This window comes from Capra hircus, chromosome 27 (assembly GCF_001704415.2).
Source record: "Capra hircus breed San Clemente chromosome 27, ASM170441v1, whole genome shotgun sequence".
Taxonomy (NCBI): Eukaryota; Metazoa; Chordata; class Mammalia; order Artiodactyla; family Bovidae; genus Capra; species Capra hircus.
In genome coordinates, this window is record NC_030834.1 from 33,827,998 (window position 1) to 33,843,466 (window position 15,469).

A 15,469-nucleotide genomic window follows, 5' to 3' on the forward strand; every position below is an offset into this window, starting at 1 on the left:
TCCCTGGTGGGCTGGTGGTTGAAATATTTGCCTTGTAATGCAGGGTACACGTGTTCAATCCACGGTCCAAGAAGATCCCATATGCTGTGCAGCCTGTGCGCCACAACTCCTGAGCCAATGCTGTGGAGCCCACGGGCCACAGCTACTGGGCCCGCACGACACAGCCACTGAAGCTCTCATGTCTACAGACTGGACTCCAGACCAGGAGAAGCCACCACAATGAGAAGCCCACACATCACAATGAATACAAGCCCCTACTCTCCTCAACTAGAAAAAGCCTGCCTATAGCAACAAAGACCCACCCCACCACAGCCCCAAAATAAAACAAATAAATAAATAAATCTTAAAAAATAAAAACACACTCAATATGGAAATGCTACATCCTATATGATGTAAACTATAAGACATTCTGGGGAAAAAAAGAAAAAGAAAAAAAAAAGACAATGAAGCAAAAAGATCAGTGTTTTAATCTGAAAGCTTAATAATAATTCCAGTAGTTAACCTTTACTGTGTACCACTTACTATGTGCTTTTATTCACATAATCTCATTTAATCATCATCAAGGAGTAATTCCCGTTTCCCAAGTGGCACTAGTGATAAAGGACTCACTTGACAATGCACGAGATATAAGAGACATTGGTTTGATCCCTGGGTCATGAAAATCCCATTAAAAAAGGCATGGCAACCACGGACAGAGGAGCCTGGAAGGCTATGGTCGATCGGGTTACAAAGAGTCAGCTACAAAACTGAAGCAACTTATGACATGCATGCAAAGAGTAATTAGCTAGAACTAATCTTTGAGCTTAAATTAAAGGCTTAGGTATTAATTTGCCAATGTGTAGGTGTGCCAGAAAATACAGTCTCCCTTGGTATCTGTGGGGGAATTGGGTATGGAACCACCCACCACACCAAAATCTGAGGATGCTCAATCCCTTACATTAAATGGCCTAGTAGGGCTGGCCCTCTGTATTTGATGGCTCCACGTCCTCAAATTCAACCAACTGTGGATCCTGCTTTGGATATGGAAGGCCAGCCAGACTGTTCTCAGTAGAAGTTACAGCTCCTGATTGGATTGAATGCCTGCTTCTTTATGTACTACCTGGTCAATTTTTACATTTGGGAAAGGTTATTTAACCTTTCTATGCCTCAGTTTCCTCCTAAAAATGTTGTCATATGTAAACTGGAAATAATTATCATTCTATTTTATACGTTAGGTGGGAAAACCTTCTATTTCTGAACATAGCACCTAACTTAGGCTAGTTGCTCAATACTGGTATTACACATGTTATTACTTGTTTCTGCTACATTCAGCTGTGCCTTGGACCAAAGGGCAATTGGGAATTCACAGGATAATAGTACTCAGATTGTATGTTTCAATACCTAGACCTCCTTGAATGGTTAGTAATTTGAATCCATCTAAACAAACAGGTTCTGAGAAGGCAATGGCACCCCACTCCAGTACTCTTGCCTGGAAAATCCCATGGATGGAGGAGTCCACGGGGTCGCTAAGAGTCAAACACGACTGAGCAACTTCACTTTCACTTTTCACTTTCATGCACTGGAGAAGGAAATGGCAACCCACTCCAGTGTTCTTGCCTGGAGAATCCCAGGGATGGGGGCGCCTGGTGGGTTTCCATCTATGGGGTCGCACAGAGTTGGACACGATTAAAGTAACTTAGCAGCAGCAGCAGCAGCAAACAAACAGGTTAATAGGAAAAAATGGGTAAATTTTGTTTTAATGATCGTCATACAGAAATTACAGAGTACATGATTCTAAGCTTACTCTGTGAGTCCATCAGGACTCACTAGTCCACTCAGATTAATTCAGTTCACTCACAACAGTGAAGAGACGAGTCCACTCATTCATTCACTTGAGCACTTTACAATGATTAAGACACAGACATCTTCTGGGTTCCTGGTTAGGGGGTTAGGTCATGATTTCATGGAATTGAGAGGAACACACAAAGGTCTGCTTTTAAAACAACCTGGGAAGGATAATGATAGAAATATAGACAGGCCGTTACAGGAGTAACCCTACCTGGGAAGATTAGAGAAGTTTCCTAGAGGAAGTGGTAAACGGGCCACATGGGAATGAGAGAGTTGAGGAAGGTAAAGGATAAAAGCGTAAAGCTAGAGGCAGGTGGAAACACAGTCACTGAGGTGAGTCAAGTGACTGGTGTAAAGAACTGGAGGAACCCAGTGAGGAGGGAACCCTGGGACAGGAGCCTGGGCTGCGAGCGAGGCGGGGGCTGGAGGGAGAGGGTGTGCTCTGCTCTGCTGAAGGGAACAGCTTGCTTCTCATCAGGATGGCAAGGTGCCACCGTTCAGGAGGTTTGCAGGCAGGTGAGTGACAAGGTGAGGCCCATTTTCTGGACAGATTATTCTGACAGCTGCAAAAGGTGAAGTCACTTGGATGGTGGTGTATGAACCGGGAACACGAAACAGGGAAAAAAGTGAGGAGTTAGTGCACTAGTTAGATGAAAGTTTTTTTGTTTGTTTTTTGTTTTGCTAAACCTGGGGAATCTTGGCAGGAATCGTGAGGCAGAAAATGGAACTCATTATCATCATCCATAGGGGAAAAAAAACTCACAAAACTGTGACTATCAATTATATATTAATAAGAGTAAACTACCCAAATCAGAGAGTAATTCAGGGAAAAATGTGTTTGGTTAAGGAAGCATTCACTCAGGGACAGTGCAGCTATGGGAAGAACACAGTCTGGCTCAGAGCAGCATAGTCGACTGGGGCCCTTTGCTTCCCTCCATGTGAAGTCAGCACAATATACTCAGTCAGGGGGCGCAGATGTCTTAGGCAGAGTTGTGCAGCTTCAACACTGCTAACATTTCTGTAGAGTATTCAGTGGAGCCTGACTCTTTGCAACCCCATGGACTATAGCGTGCCAGGTTCTTCTGTCCATGGGACTCTCAGGCAAGCTAACATTTAGGACCAGATAATTCTTTACAGTGGGGAACTTCCCCGTGCTTTGTATGATGCTTAAAGGTAACCTCAGTCTCTATCCAATAGCATCCCTCCAGTGACAACCAAAAATGTCTTCAGACCTTGTCAATCTTCCTCTAATGGACAGAGCAGCCCTTAGTTGAGCACCCTTGGTTAAATTCATCTTGAGAAGTGCTAGAATAGTCCATCTATCACAGCTTTATTCTACAATATCTAAGGCATATGGTAAGATGATAGCATGCGTACAGACTTTGGGGGAGCAGTGAGGAGAGCGAAAGGTCACTACTTGGTCTCACTAAGAACTGGTTCCAGTACTATAAACATGTGTTATGTTAGCCCCTCTTCACTAGATAAACTCATTTATCACAAGACAAGTTATATTTTTATAACAAGTTATAAGGAAATATAACAAATTATATTTTTTAAAGTCTTCTGATTATATCTGATACCTCTCTTTAAACCATCCATCACAGGTGTTACTTTCTGGAAATAAAGCAATGCATTAGTTGTTAATATTAATGCATTTGGAAATTGTGTCTGAAATTCCACATGCAGGTGAATTACGAGAATGCCCATTCACTGCCTGACATAAGGAAACAGAATCTTGGAGCCCAGAGCTTTCCTTCATCAGAATGGCATACAACACTGTGGCTTTCTGGTATTTCTCTTAATGTTACTCCAACTAAGCAGTACACGCCCTAAGGAATTCCCAAGAGAAAAATCTGAGTTGCTCTCAACCGACCTTCTGACACCTCCAGCTCCCCCTGGAGGTTCCCGAGGTCCCAGGCACTCTAACTCTGAGAGATGAATTCAGCAGTGAGCTGATTACTAAATTCCCTGGTGATTGTGCTAGACTCCTATAAAATGATCACAAACTCCATTTACCAGCAGCAACATAGGATTATGAAATAAGTTAACAGAGCCTTAAGCTTTCTTAGTAAATATGGTATCCAATATACAATAAAGAAGAAAAAATGATTTTCACCCATGTCTGCATTTCTCCGTATATACATAGAATATTATGTTTGTTTCTGCTGACATGCTTAAGAAGGAAGATGACAGTAATAGAGTATGTCCACTGCTGAAGAAGACTCTTGAGTGTCCCTTGGACAGCAAGGAGATCAAATCAGTAAATCCCAAAGGAATTCAATCCTGAATATTCATTGGAAGGACTGATGTTCAAGCTGAAGCTCCAATACTTTGGCCACGTGATGTGAAGAACTGACTCATTGGAAAAGATGCTGGGAAAGTTTGAAGGCAGGAGGAGGAGGGGACAACAGAGGATAAGATGGTTAGACACCATCACTGACTCAATGGACATGAATTTGAGCAAACTCCAGAAGATAGTGAACAGTCGAGCCTGGTGTGCTGCAACCCACGTGATTACAAAGAGTGAGACACAACTAAGCAACTGAACAACGAGGAGAACTACCAGCGCAAGCCTTCTAGAAGGTAACCAGCTGCCCATCTCATTTCACTTGTTTGTACTGACACACTCAAGGTTTGGAAACCCTATTCAGTGACACAGAGAACTTATGAGACTAGCAATATTGCCTTATGGTCCCTCAAAATAGAGTTGGTAAAACCAGAACTATGCAAGGAAGATATGCAAAGTATGGAAGGATAGCATACAATGGAAATACAGCGGTTGGTGACTGTCAGTGACTCTGGAAATATTTTATATCTGGGCACTGTGGGTGTGATCATGTTCAGTGTTTTTAAACCAGGCTATTAACATGTGTCTTGTATACCCTCAGACAAGCTTGCTACTAATAGCTGCTCATTTCACTCCAAGTTCACTTCATTCTTATTGCTGCTGACAATACTGAACACCATCGGAAAACAACTACGCCACATAAAAAACAAAAGGGGGCCTTGCCCCATGGGCTTATTGGCTTCATCCTGAACCAGAATAAAACACAAGTAATGCTATAGAAGAATGAGTGCAACGGATTGTAAAGACTAAATAATATGAACATCACAGTGCAAGTTTTGCTGTCTCTAATAAACTTAAGTTTAACATCGAAGTGTGCACAGCAACCCTCTAGTATGATGTATCTCGGCACTGTTTTACAAAATCTTTTCTGTTTGTAGTGATGGAAGCAAAAGTCCTTCTGAGTTGAATTGTAAGTTATTTCAACTCAAAACCACACATAAGGGAGTGCTTTGTGTGAAGTACACTGAAAATGTGCAACCACTGTGAAATAATAATTTTGCTCAAAAATTCTTTAAGCACAAACAACGACATCTAAACATGGGGATAGACTGGATGCATGCCAAAAGTGTTATTTAACTCGCTGTTTTTCATATGATTCACACCAAACATATTTATATCACATGCCAGGGTTTTTAAATACTGTGGCATTTAACTTTTCCTGTCTTACATTGGTGTCACTTTGATATTCACTGTATATTCTTATATTCCAATATTCCCCTCACTGATAAATATATCTCTTAATCTTCAAGAAGATGTGAAGTGTTCTTCCCTCCCTCCTTTTGAATTTAAAATCATTTAAAATCTATTTGATTAGGTTGAAAGAAAGAGCACTTCAAATTATAAATCTTCCTTGATTATCTCAAAGATTTTTACTTAATATAAATGCAAGCCAGAGGGAAATAAGTAATACCAAAATATTATATTATCAAATATGCAATTTGCAGTTGAGTTCCTTTATTAAAATCACCAATTATTATTTCACATAAAATTTAATTGAGGTCATTACCCTCCTGGCAAGTTATTTCAAAATTCTTTCTTGTAATAAGATTTGTTATTGTAGCATTCTCCACATCAATGCTTCTCACATATATATATGCTTATCTATTATAAAGATAATAGGCATTACCCATAAGTTGACTGACTTAGTAATCAAGTTATATATTTAAATGTCTGCTGAGGAAATGTGGACCTTTTGTTTCCTTGCTGTTTACGAAATCAACACATGAAAAAGTTCCTGCCTATCTAACAAATGGTTAGTGACTTCCAAGGCAAAATATCCACTCATTCTGAACGAATGAGACAGGTATTCCAATCACTTTCCTGGAGAGTGTCACCTAGACAATGTGAAATTTTCACATTATGACATGAGTTATGAATCACTACTCAATTCAAGACGAAGAGAAATCTTCCGCTTGTTTAGGGAGAAGTCATTTTCCTGTGAGGACCACTTGCCTGTATGAAATACTCTGGTTTTACTGGTTTTTGCAGAGTATTAGCATCACCTGCGGAGAAGGCAAAGGCATCCCACTCCAGTACTCCTGCCTGGAAAATCCCACGGATGGAGGCGCTTGGTGGGCTGCAGTCCATGGGGTCACTAAGAGTCGTACATGACTGACTGACTTCACTTTCACTTTTCACTTTCATGCATTGGAGAAGGAAATGGCAACCCATTCCAGTGTTCTTGCCTGGAGAATCCCAGGAACGAGGGAGCCTGGTGGGCTGCCGTCTATGGGGTCGAACAGAGTCGGACACAACTGAAGTGACTTAGCAGTAGCAGTAGTAGTATCACCTGACTTCCCAGGTGGTGCTAGTGATAAAGAACCCACCTGCCAATGCAGGAGACATAAGAGATATGGGTTCATTCCCTGGGTCGGGAAGATCCCCTGGAGGAGGGCATGGCAACCCACTCCAGTATTCTTGCCTGGAGAATCCCACGGACAGAGGAGCCTGGTGGGCTGCAGTCCATAGGGTCACAAAGAGTTGGACACAACTGAAGTGACTTAGCTTGCACACGCAGACTGACCTTAAACATCTGCTGATGAAGATCACTTCTCTTGATACACTAATGGCTTATATGACCTGTGATGAAACATGCTTAACAGGCTGGGATAGTGCACTGACTTGGGTTAGCAACAGTCTATGATGGTACCTAGAGGTCATTATCAACTTCCTGTTTTCCTTGTCTTTTCTTTTCTATAAACATTGATTATTTTTACTCTTTATATGGAGGATTAAACCATTGACACGACATAGTCCCCACCCTCTAAGAGCTAACAAAGCCCATTCAAGAGGACTGTCCTATAAATAAACGGTTATATTAATGTGTTTAACGTTATTGTTGAGAGACAAAGTGCACAGAGGAAAACCAGAATTACAACTGATATGTACCAAAATGTGGAATATTTTAAGATAAATGTCAGCATTAAATAAAAAATCAAATCAAAGGAAAAAAAATAAATGTGAGATTTTCTTTAGGAAAGTTGACAGCAATGTGAAGTTCTCTAAAAGGAATTCTACTTTCTAACTAACATCCATTTTAAGATAGTAAATTTATTTCCGTAACCAGAAATGTCCCTCTTAAGTGACAAAAATATGTGCATTTAAAGAAATGAAACATCATTAGGCATGAGAACACCAAATTCTATAACTGCTGATATGTTTGTGGCACCTGCAAAATATTTTCAGAAATAACTCTGGACTACCCCTGAACCTAAACGTCCCATTTCTTTTTTTATTTTACAACTTATTTTTCTCCCTCTTTCTCTTCATATAAGAACTGCTCACATTTTTCTGACTCACAAAAATAAATAAATATTAGTTCTTATTATTATCTTCATGCTTAAAAATCAGGGTTCAATTGTATGTAATATCAGTAGATACAAAGTTTTAACAAAGGTCTGCAAACTTACAGGTATTCTTGATCACAGGTATCGATTCCATTTTATTAGACTTAGATCTAAGAACAATTAGGCATAGAATTAATGAAAGGACTGGATCAATGTCAAACAGCTAACTGTTTCATTCAGATTTAAGTTTTCCGGAACTTAAAAGAATATAGCTTTGCAATAAAAGATTGATATGTTCCAAACACAGATCAATCACTTCCTAACTTTATGAACTTAACCTCCTTTAAACTTCAATCCTGTTGTTGGGAAAAAAGGTTACAAGTTAGTCATAAGGATTCAGTATGATTTTACATGCAAAATGCTTAGCCATGATCTTAGTTTTCTGAATATTGACTTTTAAGCCAACTTTTCACTCTCCTCTTTAATTTCATCAAGAGCCTCTCGTTCACTCTTCACTTTCTGCCTTTAGCGTGGTATCATCTGCATATCTGAGGTTACTGATATTTCCCCTGGTGATCTTGATTCCAGCTTAAGCTTCATCCTTCCTGACATTTTGCATAATGTACATTGCATAAAAGTTAAATAAGTAGAGTGTCAATATACAGCCTTGATGTACTCCTTTCCCAATTTTGAACCAGTCCATTGTTCCAAGTCTGGTTCTAACTGCTGCTTCTTGACCTGCATACAGCTTTCTCAGGAGGCAGGTAAGATGGTCTGGTATCTCCATCTCTTTAAGAATTTTCCAAAGTTTGCTGTGATCCACAGAGTCAAAGGCTAATTTAGCGTAATCAATAATACAGAAGTAGATGTTTTTCTGGAATTCTCTTCTTTTTCTATGATCCAACGGATGTTGGCAATTTGATCTCTGGTTCCTCTGCCTTTTCTAAATCTAGCCTGAACATCTGGAAGTTACTGATTTGTGTGATGCTGAAGTCAAGCCTGAAAGATATTGTGCATTACCTTGCTAGCATGTGAAGCGAGTACAATTTCACAGTGGTTTAAATAATGCTTGGCATTGGCCTTCTTTGGAATTGGAATGAAAACTAACATTTTCCAGTCCTGTGGCCACTGCTGAGTTTTCCAAATGTTCTGGTATATTGAGTGCAGCACTTTAACAGCATCATCTTTTAGGATTTGAAATAGAGCAACTGGAATTCCATTACCTCTACTAGCTTTGTTTGTAGTAATGTTTCCTAAAACCCATTTGACTTCACAATTCAGGATTCAAAGTTCTGCATGAGTTCATGACTTCAGGATGTCTGGTTCTATGAGTGACCACACCATTGTGGTTATTTGGGTCATTAAGACCTTTCTTGTATAGTGCTTCTGTGTATTCTTGCCACCTCTTCTTAATCTTTTATGCTTCCCTGAGGTCCTTAACATTTCTGTCCTTTATTGTGCCCACCTTTGCATGAAATAGTCCTTTGTTATCTCCAATTTTCTTGAAGATTTAGCCCTTTTCATTCTATTGTTTTTCTCAATTTCTTTGCATTGCACACTTAAGAAGGTGTTCTTGTTTCTCCTTGCTATTGTCTGGAAATCTGCATTCAGTTGGGCATATCCTTCCCTTTCTCCTTTGACTTTTGCTTTTCTTTTTTTTCCTCCTCAGACAACCACTTTGCCTTCTTGCATGTATTTTTCTTTGGGATGATTTTGGTCACTGGATCCTATAAAATTTTATAAATGTCCATCCATAGTTGTTCAGGGACTCTCTCTACCAGATATTAATATCTTGAATTTATCCATCACCTCTACTGTAAAAATCATAAGGGATTTGATTTAGGTCATACATCAATGGCCTAGTGGCTTTTTCTACTTTCTTCAATTTAACTTTGAATTTTGCATAAGGAGCTCATGGTCTGAGCCACAGTCAGCTCCAGGTCTTGTTTTTGCTGATTGTACAGGGCTTCTCCATCCTTGGCTGCAAAGAATACAATCAATCTGATTTTGGTACTGACCATCTGGTGATGTCCATGTGTAGAGTCATCTCTTTTGTTGGAATCGATTCTAACATATGAATTGACTTCCCCTACATTTTACATAATGAAGTGGAAGAGCCAAAATTCAAACACAATTTGTTTGACTGGAATCCAGTGCTTTTTTCACTCTATATTTACTATGTCGTAAATGATAGCCTAGCTGAAATGAAAGTTATAAAATTAACTTATTGTTAAGTAATATATATTTATAGTTTCTGCAGTGAATTCCTAACTAGCTCATCTCAGTGTTTACTCAAGGTTTCCCCATGCCTGAAAAGTACTGAAATTTGACCAAAACTCAACTCCTTTACCCCTCACACCCCCAGCATCTACTACAGTATTTTCCATCTCCATAAATGGAAATTTCAACTTTCCAACTGCTCCAAATGTCCCCATTTCAGAGAGATACACACTGGTCAAAATGGCCATCTTCAAAATTCTACAAACAGTAAATTCTGGAGAATGTGTGGCGAAAAGGGAATCTTCTTACACTGTTGGTGAGAATGTAAATGGATACAGCCACCGTGGAGAACAGTATGGATGTTCCCTAAAAACTCTAACTAGAACTCCTGTATGATCCGGCAATCCCACTCCTGGCATATATCTGGAGAAAACCATAATTCAAAAAGACACATGACCCTGATGTTCACACCAGCACTATTTACAATAGTGGAGACATGGAAGCGACCTAAATGCCAATTGGCAGAGGAGTGGATAAAGTCCATATGCTACGTATATACAATAGAATATTACCCAGCCACAGAAAAGAAATATGATTTGCAGCAACACAGAAGGACAAAGATTTTCAAAAGTGAAGTAAATCAGACAATGAAAGACATAGCATATAACACTTATATATGGAATATAAAATGGATGATAAAAATGAATTTATTCACGAAGCAGAAATAGACTCACAGACTTTCCAAACAAAGTTACATCTACCAAAGGGAAAAGGTTGGGGACAGTGATAAACGAGGAGTTTTGGATGATCCTACATATACTACAAAGTGTAGGATAGCCAGCATGTGCTCCATGCCTATCTTAAGTAGCTAATCAACAAGGACTTACTATACAGCACAGGGAACTCTATTCAGTATTCTGTAATGACCTATATGGGACAACAGTCTGAAAAGGAATGAACTCTATGTATAGGTCTCACTGAACCACTTTGCTGTACACCTGAAGCTAGAATAACATTGTACATCAACTAAATCCCAATATAAAATAAAAATCAAAAGGAAAAAAATAAGGAAAACAAACCCTGTTGATTCTATCTGTAAATCTACTTATGCAAACAGGCGGGCTATCTCTAGCACCTGCCTTTAGTACCAGAATATACGCTTTCACTTGGAATGGTGGCTGTTTCTCTCATGGCTGTTATAACACCAGTAACAGGTAGCTTTATAAATACACGGAGTATTAAAGGCTTACATGTTCTTTATTGATCACTTGGGCAGTATCACACTGTTTTTAGTCGCAGGAGCTTAAGCAAGTAACCTGTAACATCACTGGATCTCAGTTAGCCTGCCTGTTAAATGAGGACAATAATAATACCTCTTATAGGATTCGATTAGTATGTATAAACCACTTCGGATAACTGCTGCAAGTTATATGTCAACAATTAAATCCTTTTCACATGGAAAATGCCATACATTGGTGAAGCTAAAAATAAAAAAAGAAAAGAAAAGAGAGAGAGAGAAAATATAGTATACATTAAGTAGAAGATATATAAACTTAATATCCAGAAATACTTCAAGAGAATTCACTGTATAGATTTTGGAACATGGAGGATTTTTTTCTTTTTTTTTTTACTTTAGTTTAGAATAAGTTTTATTAGAACTTCATAATTTTGTATCAACATATGCAAATGTGCTCAGATGTTCCATTTCAGTGGTTACTTTATTATAAATTGAGAACAATTACTATGAATATCCATTTTCTTTCAAAATCTGTCACCATAAATTTTCCATTTTTTTAGAAAAAGTGAATCATGGTAAAGCATTAACTCTTGAGGCCCTGTCTACTGTTTTAATTTCTTTCATTCAAAATTACTGAATGTTGACAAATAATAAAAAGTTCTTAGTGATTTAAAGATGTACCTATTTTGTCTGTATAAACTTCAGTAAAAGAAAGACACCCAGATTCCCTAAAGACTTCCTTCATTTCCAGTTGTAGAGATAGATACACTCTGGTCAGTTCAGGCTGCTGTATCAACATAAAATAGATAGGGTAGCTTAAACAATAGAGACTCATTTCTCAGAGCTCTGAAGGTTGGGAAGTCCAAGATCAAGATGTAGGCAGGTCTGGTGCCTGATGAGAGCTCTATTCCTGGTTTTTGAATGGTTCATAGCTTTCTTGCTTAAGCCACACATGATTGAGCCAGTATGTCCATCTAATTTGGGGAAGACAGGCTTGTTATTGTTCAGTTGCTAAGTCATGTCTGATTCTTTGTGACTGCACAGACTTCAGCACACCAGGCTTCTCTGTCCTTCACTGTCTCCAGGAGTTTGCTTGGATCCATGTCCGCCAAGTCAGTTGGGCTATCTAACCATCTGTCACCCCCTTCTTCTCCTGCCTTCCATCTTTCCCAGCATCAGGTTCTTTTCCAATGAATCACGTGGCCAGAGTATTGGAGTTTCAGCTTTAGCATCAGTCCTTCTAATGAATAATCAGGGCTGATTTCCTTTAGGACTGATTGGTTGGATCTCCTTCCTGTCCAAGGGAATCTCAAGAGTCTTCTCTAGCACCACAATTCAAAAGCATCAATTTTTCATCATTCAGCATTTTATATTATCCAACTCTCACATTCATAAATGACTACTGGAAAAATCATAGCTTTGATTGTAGGGACCTTTGTTGGCAAAGTGGTGTCTCTGCTTTTTAATATGCTGTCTAGATAAGTCATAGTGCAGTGTCCTATATGTATATATATATATATATATATATACATATATATATACATATATATATAATTTAGAATAAACTCATTCTTTGTATTATTTATATATTCTGTTTCTTCACTTTAACTGCTGATTTATCAGTTAATTTCCCACTGTGATTATAGATTTATCAATTTCTCTTAAGAGTCTGTCCATTTTTTTAATGAATGTATATACATATAGTTTTAGACAAACATATCATGATTGTTGTATTTTTTTTCTAGTTGATATTTCTGTAATTGAGTAAAGATCAGTTTCTTTTGTATTTTCTGTTAAATGCAGTGTTTAATAAAAAGATGGCTTCTCTTTCCATGTGGAGTCAGGATTTGCCCACGTACTCTTTCCAGGAAAGACTTTTAAATTTTTTTAATTTTAATTTTGAATTGGAGAGTAATCTTTACAATGTTGTACTTGTTTCTGTCATACAACAATGTGAATCAACCATGAGTATATACATATTGCCCTCCCTCTTGAGTTTACCTCATTTTTAAATTAATACAGTTTTTTTTAATTGGAATTTTTGACATAATGCTACTGCACACTTAAGAGACTACAATACAGTATAACTTTTTTGTTCCTTTTTTCATTATATATATATGGAATCTAGAAAAATGGTACCCATGAACCTATTTGCAGGGCAGGAATAGAGGCACAGACATAGAGAACAGAATTTGGACACAGCGGGTGAAGGACTGGGAGACATGAGTTGAGAGAGCGGCTTTGACTCACAGGCACTTTCACATGTAAAACAGACGGTCAGTGGGAAGTTGCTGGTGGGCACAGGGACCGCAACTAAGTGCTCTGTGACAGCCTAGAGGGTGGGATGGGTGGGGGTTAGGGGGAGAGGTTCATGAAGAGGGGACACACGTGTACGTGTGGCTGATTCAGGTTGTTGTATGGCAGAAGCCAACACAATATCCAAAGCAATTATCCTCCAATTAAAAATTATTTTTTAATATAACTTTTATGTGCACCAAGAAACCAAAAAATAAAATTGTGTGGTTCATTTTCTTACTTTCTTTGCTTTACCGTGGTAGTCTAGAACTAAACCCTCAATATCTTTGAAATCTCTTTGTATTTGAAGATAAACCTAAACTCAGGGAATATTTTGCTCATTGCTTTGAATCTAGTTGTGTCTCTGGTTCATAACCAGTATCATTCAGGGTTCACAGCCAGCTGTAACTGTTTATCCATTTCCACTTAACATGCTATGAGAGCAGAAATTCACACCCACTCAGAACAACAATAAAAAGGCACAACTTGGTAACAGAATGGGTTTTCAGCCCCATTTATATATACTAATCAAAGTCCCAGTATGATTTCAGATTTTGTAGAGAAATAGATTTTATTTGTATTTTGCCATTAAGATCTTTTTTCCCAATATGAAAGTGGCAAAATTTAGGGAAAAGCAAAAAAAATTATTTCCTAAGATACACCTCATATACTTACTTTTCCTATAATACAAGGTAAACAAATAATACATGTCTTTTTAAAAAGGTATGTGGGGGGGATGTGCAGCAGAAAATTCATTTATATTTGTGGCTTGTGATGTGACCATGAGAAGAAATTCTATCAAAATATCCAGGCGAATATCAAAATCAGAGAAACTAGCTGCCTTTAATCGAGGACTTTGGTATTTAATCCTTTGAAGCATATGAGAAGCAAAGATATGCTATATGCAAAGTAAAACCCTCTGCTCTCTTTGAAAACACCAAAGGTAACTTTTAAGTACACTTACCATTTTCATCTTTACAGATAAAATGTCTAATAGGCAAACTTAAAGATGTTCATGGGTTTTTCTCTACCACTTAAATGTTTTGAAATGAATAACAAAAGTAGTTATCTTTTTAAAAAGTCAAATATCACTTTAAACTACCCTATGATATATACATATTTTTTAACATTCTGAGTTGACAAATATTATCCACTGACATATGGTCTTTTTTCAGGTATACATCTTTAAAGCCACATTTCCTAAATTATATGTATAACATTTATACCTGAGTACAAAGATTGAATAAATTAATAACTTGCATTCTTATTCATACAGGTACAAGTATGCTATATGTCACAATGATCTGGTATTTAAACATATTTAATATTTTATTTCCAGGAGCTTAAAAATAGTTTCATATAAATTTTATATTTCAAATACAAATGTTTATATGTAACATATAAAGCAAACTTTTCTGATGATTACTTTTTTAGAAAAGCTATAAAGGATCAAATTTAATTTTCTAGGAAAATTTTTATTATTAATAATTTGTATCTTTCTTTAATTCAAAAGGGATTTTTCAGTAATATATATATGTATATATATTTTAGATATATACACATACACACACATATATATAATATATATGTATATACACACACACATATATACATATATAGCTGTCTTTGTGGGCCATTGCAGAAAAGGTACAGAGATCTTGTGTCTTATACAGAAACCATATGTTTGATTGCTCTGTTTTAAAATGGACTTTTCTAAGCTGAGTAGACAGTATTAGCAGAAACGCAAAACCATCTTTCCCATCAAGTGGCTATTAAATCCTTATAGAAAGAGATGTGATGAACAAACAACTCTAGTTTTTTTACTTCTATTGACGTTCAGTGTATCAATAATCAAGAGGAATATGGTTCTCTAACAATGCATTCTTATAAAATTGAAAGAATGGCCCTGCATTTATAATCTTTGTTTTAGTGAAGTGTGATTCTCAGACTTTAGCAGGCATCAGAATCATCTGGATGATTAAAATAAACTGATGAGACCCACATTCAGTTTCTGATTGAGTAGATCTGAAATGACACCAAAAATCTGCATTTCTAAGTTGCTTTCTGGATGTGGCCAACTCGTCTGGTCCAAGGACTACACTTTGAGAATGACTGAATTACTGGATTTTCCTCATGCAGGGGAGTTAGAGCTTGTAAAACTGTCAAAAAGAGCAGTCATGAACCTTTTAAAATACTTAAGACCTGTATTATTGGATGTGTCAGAAAGATAACTGATCTGAGTTCTTATTTTTTTGG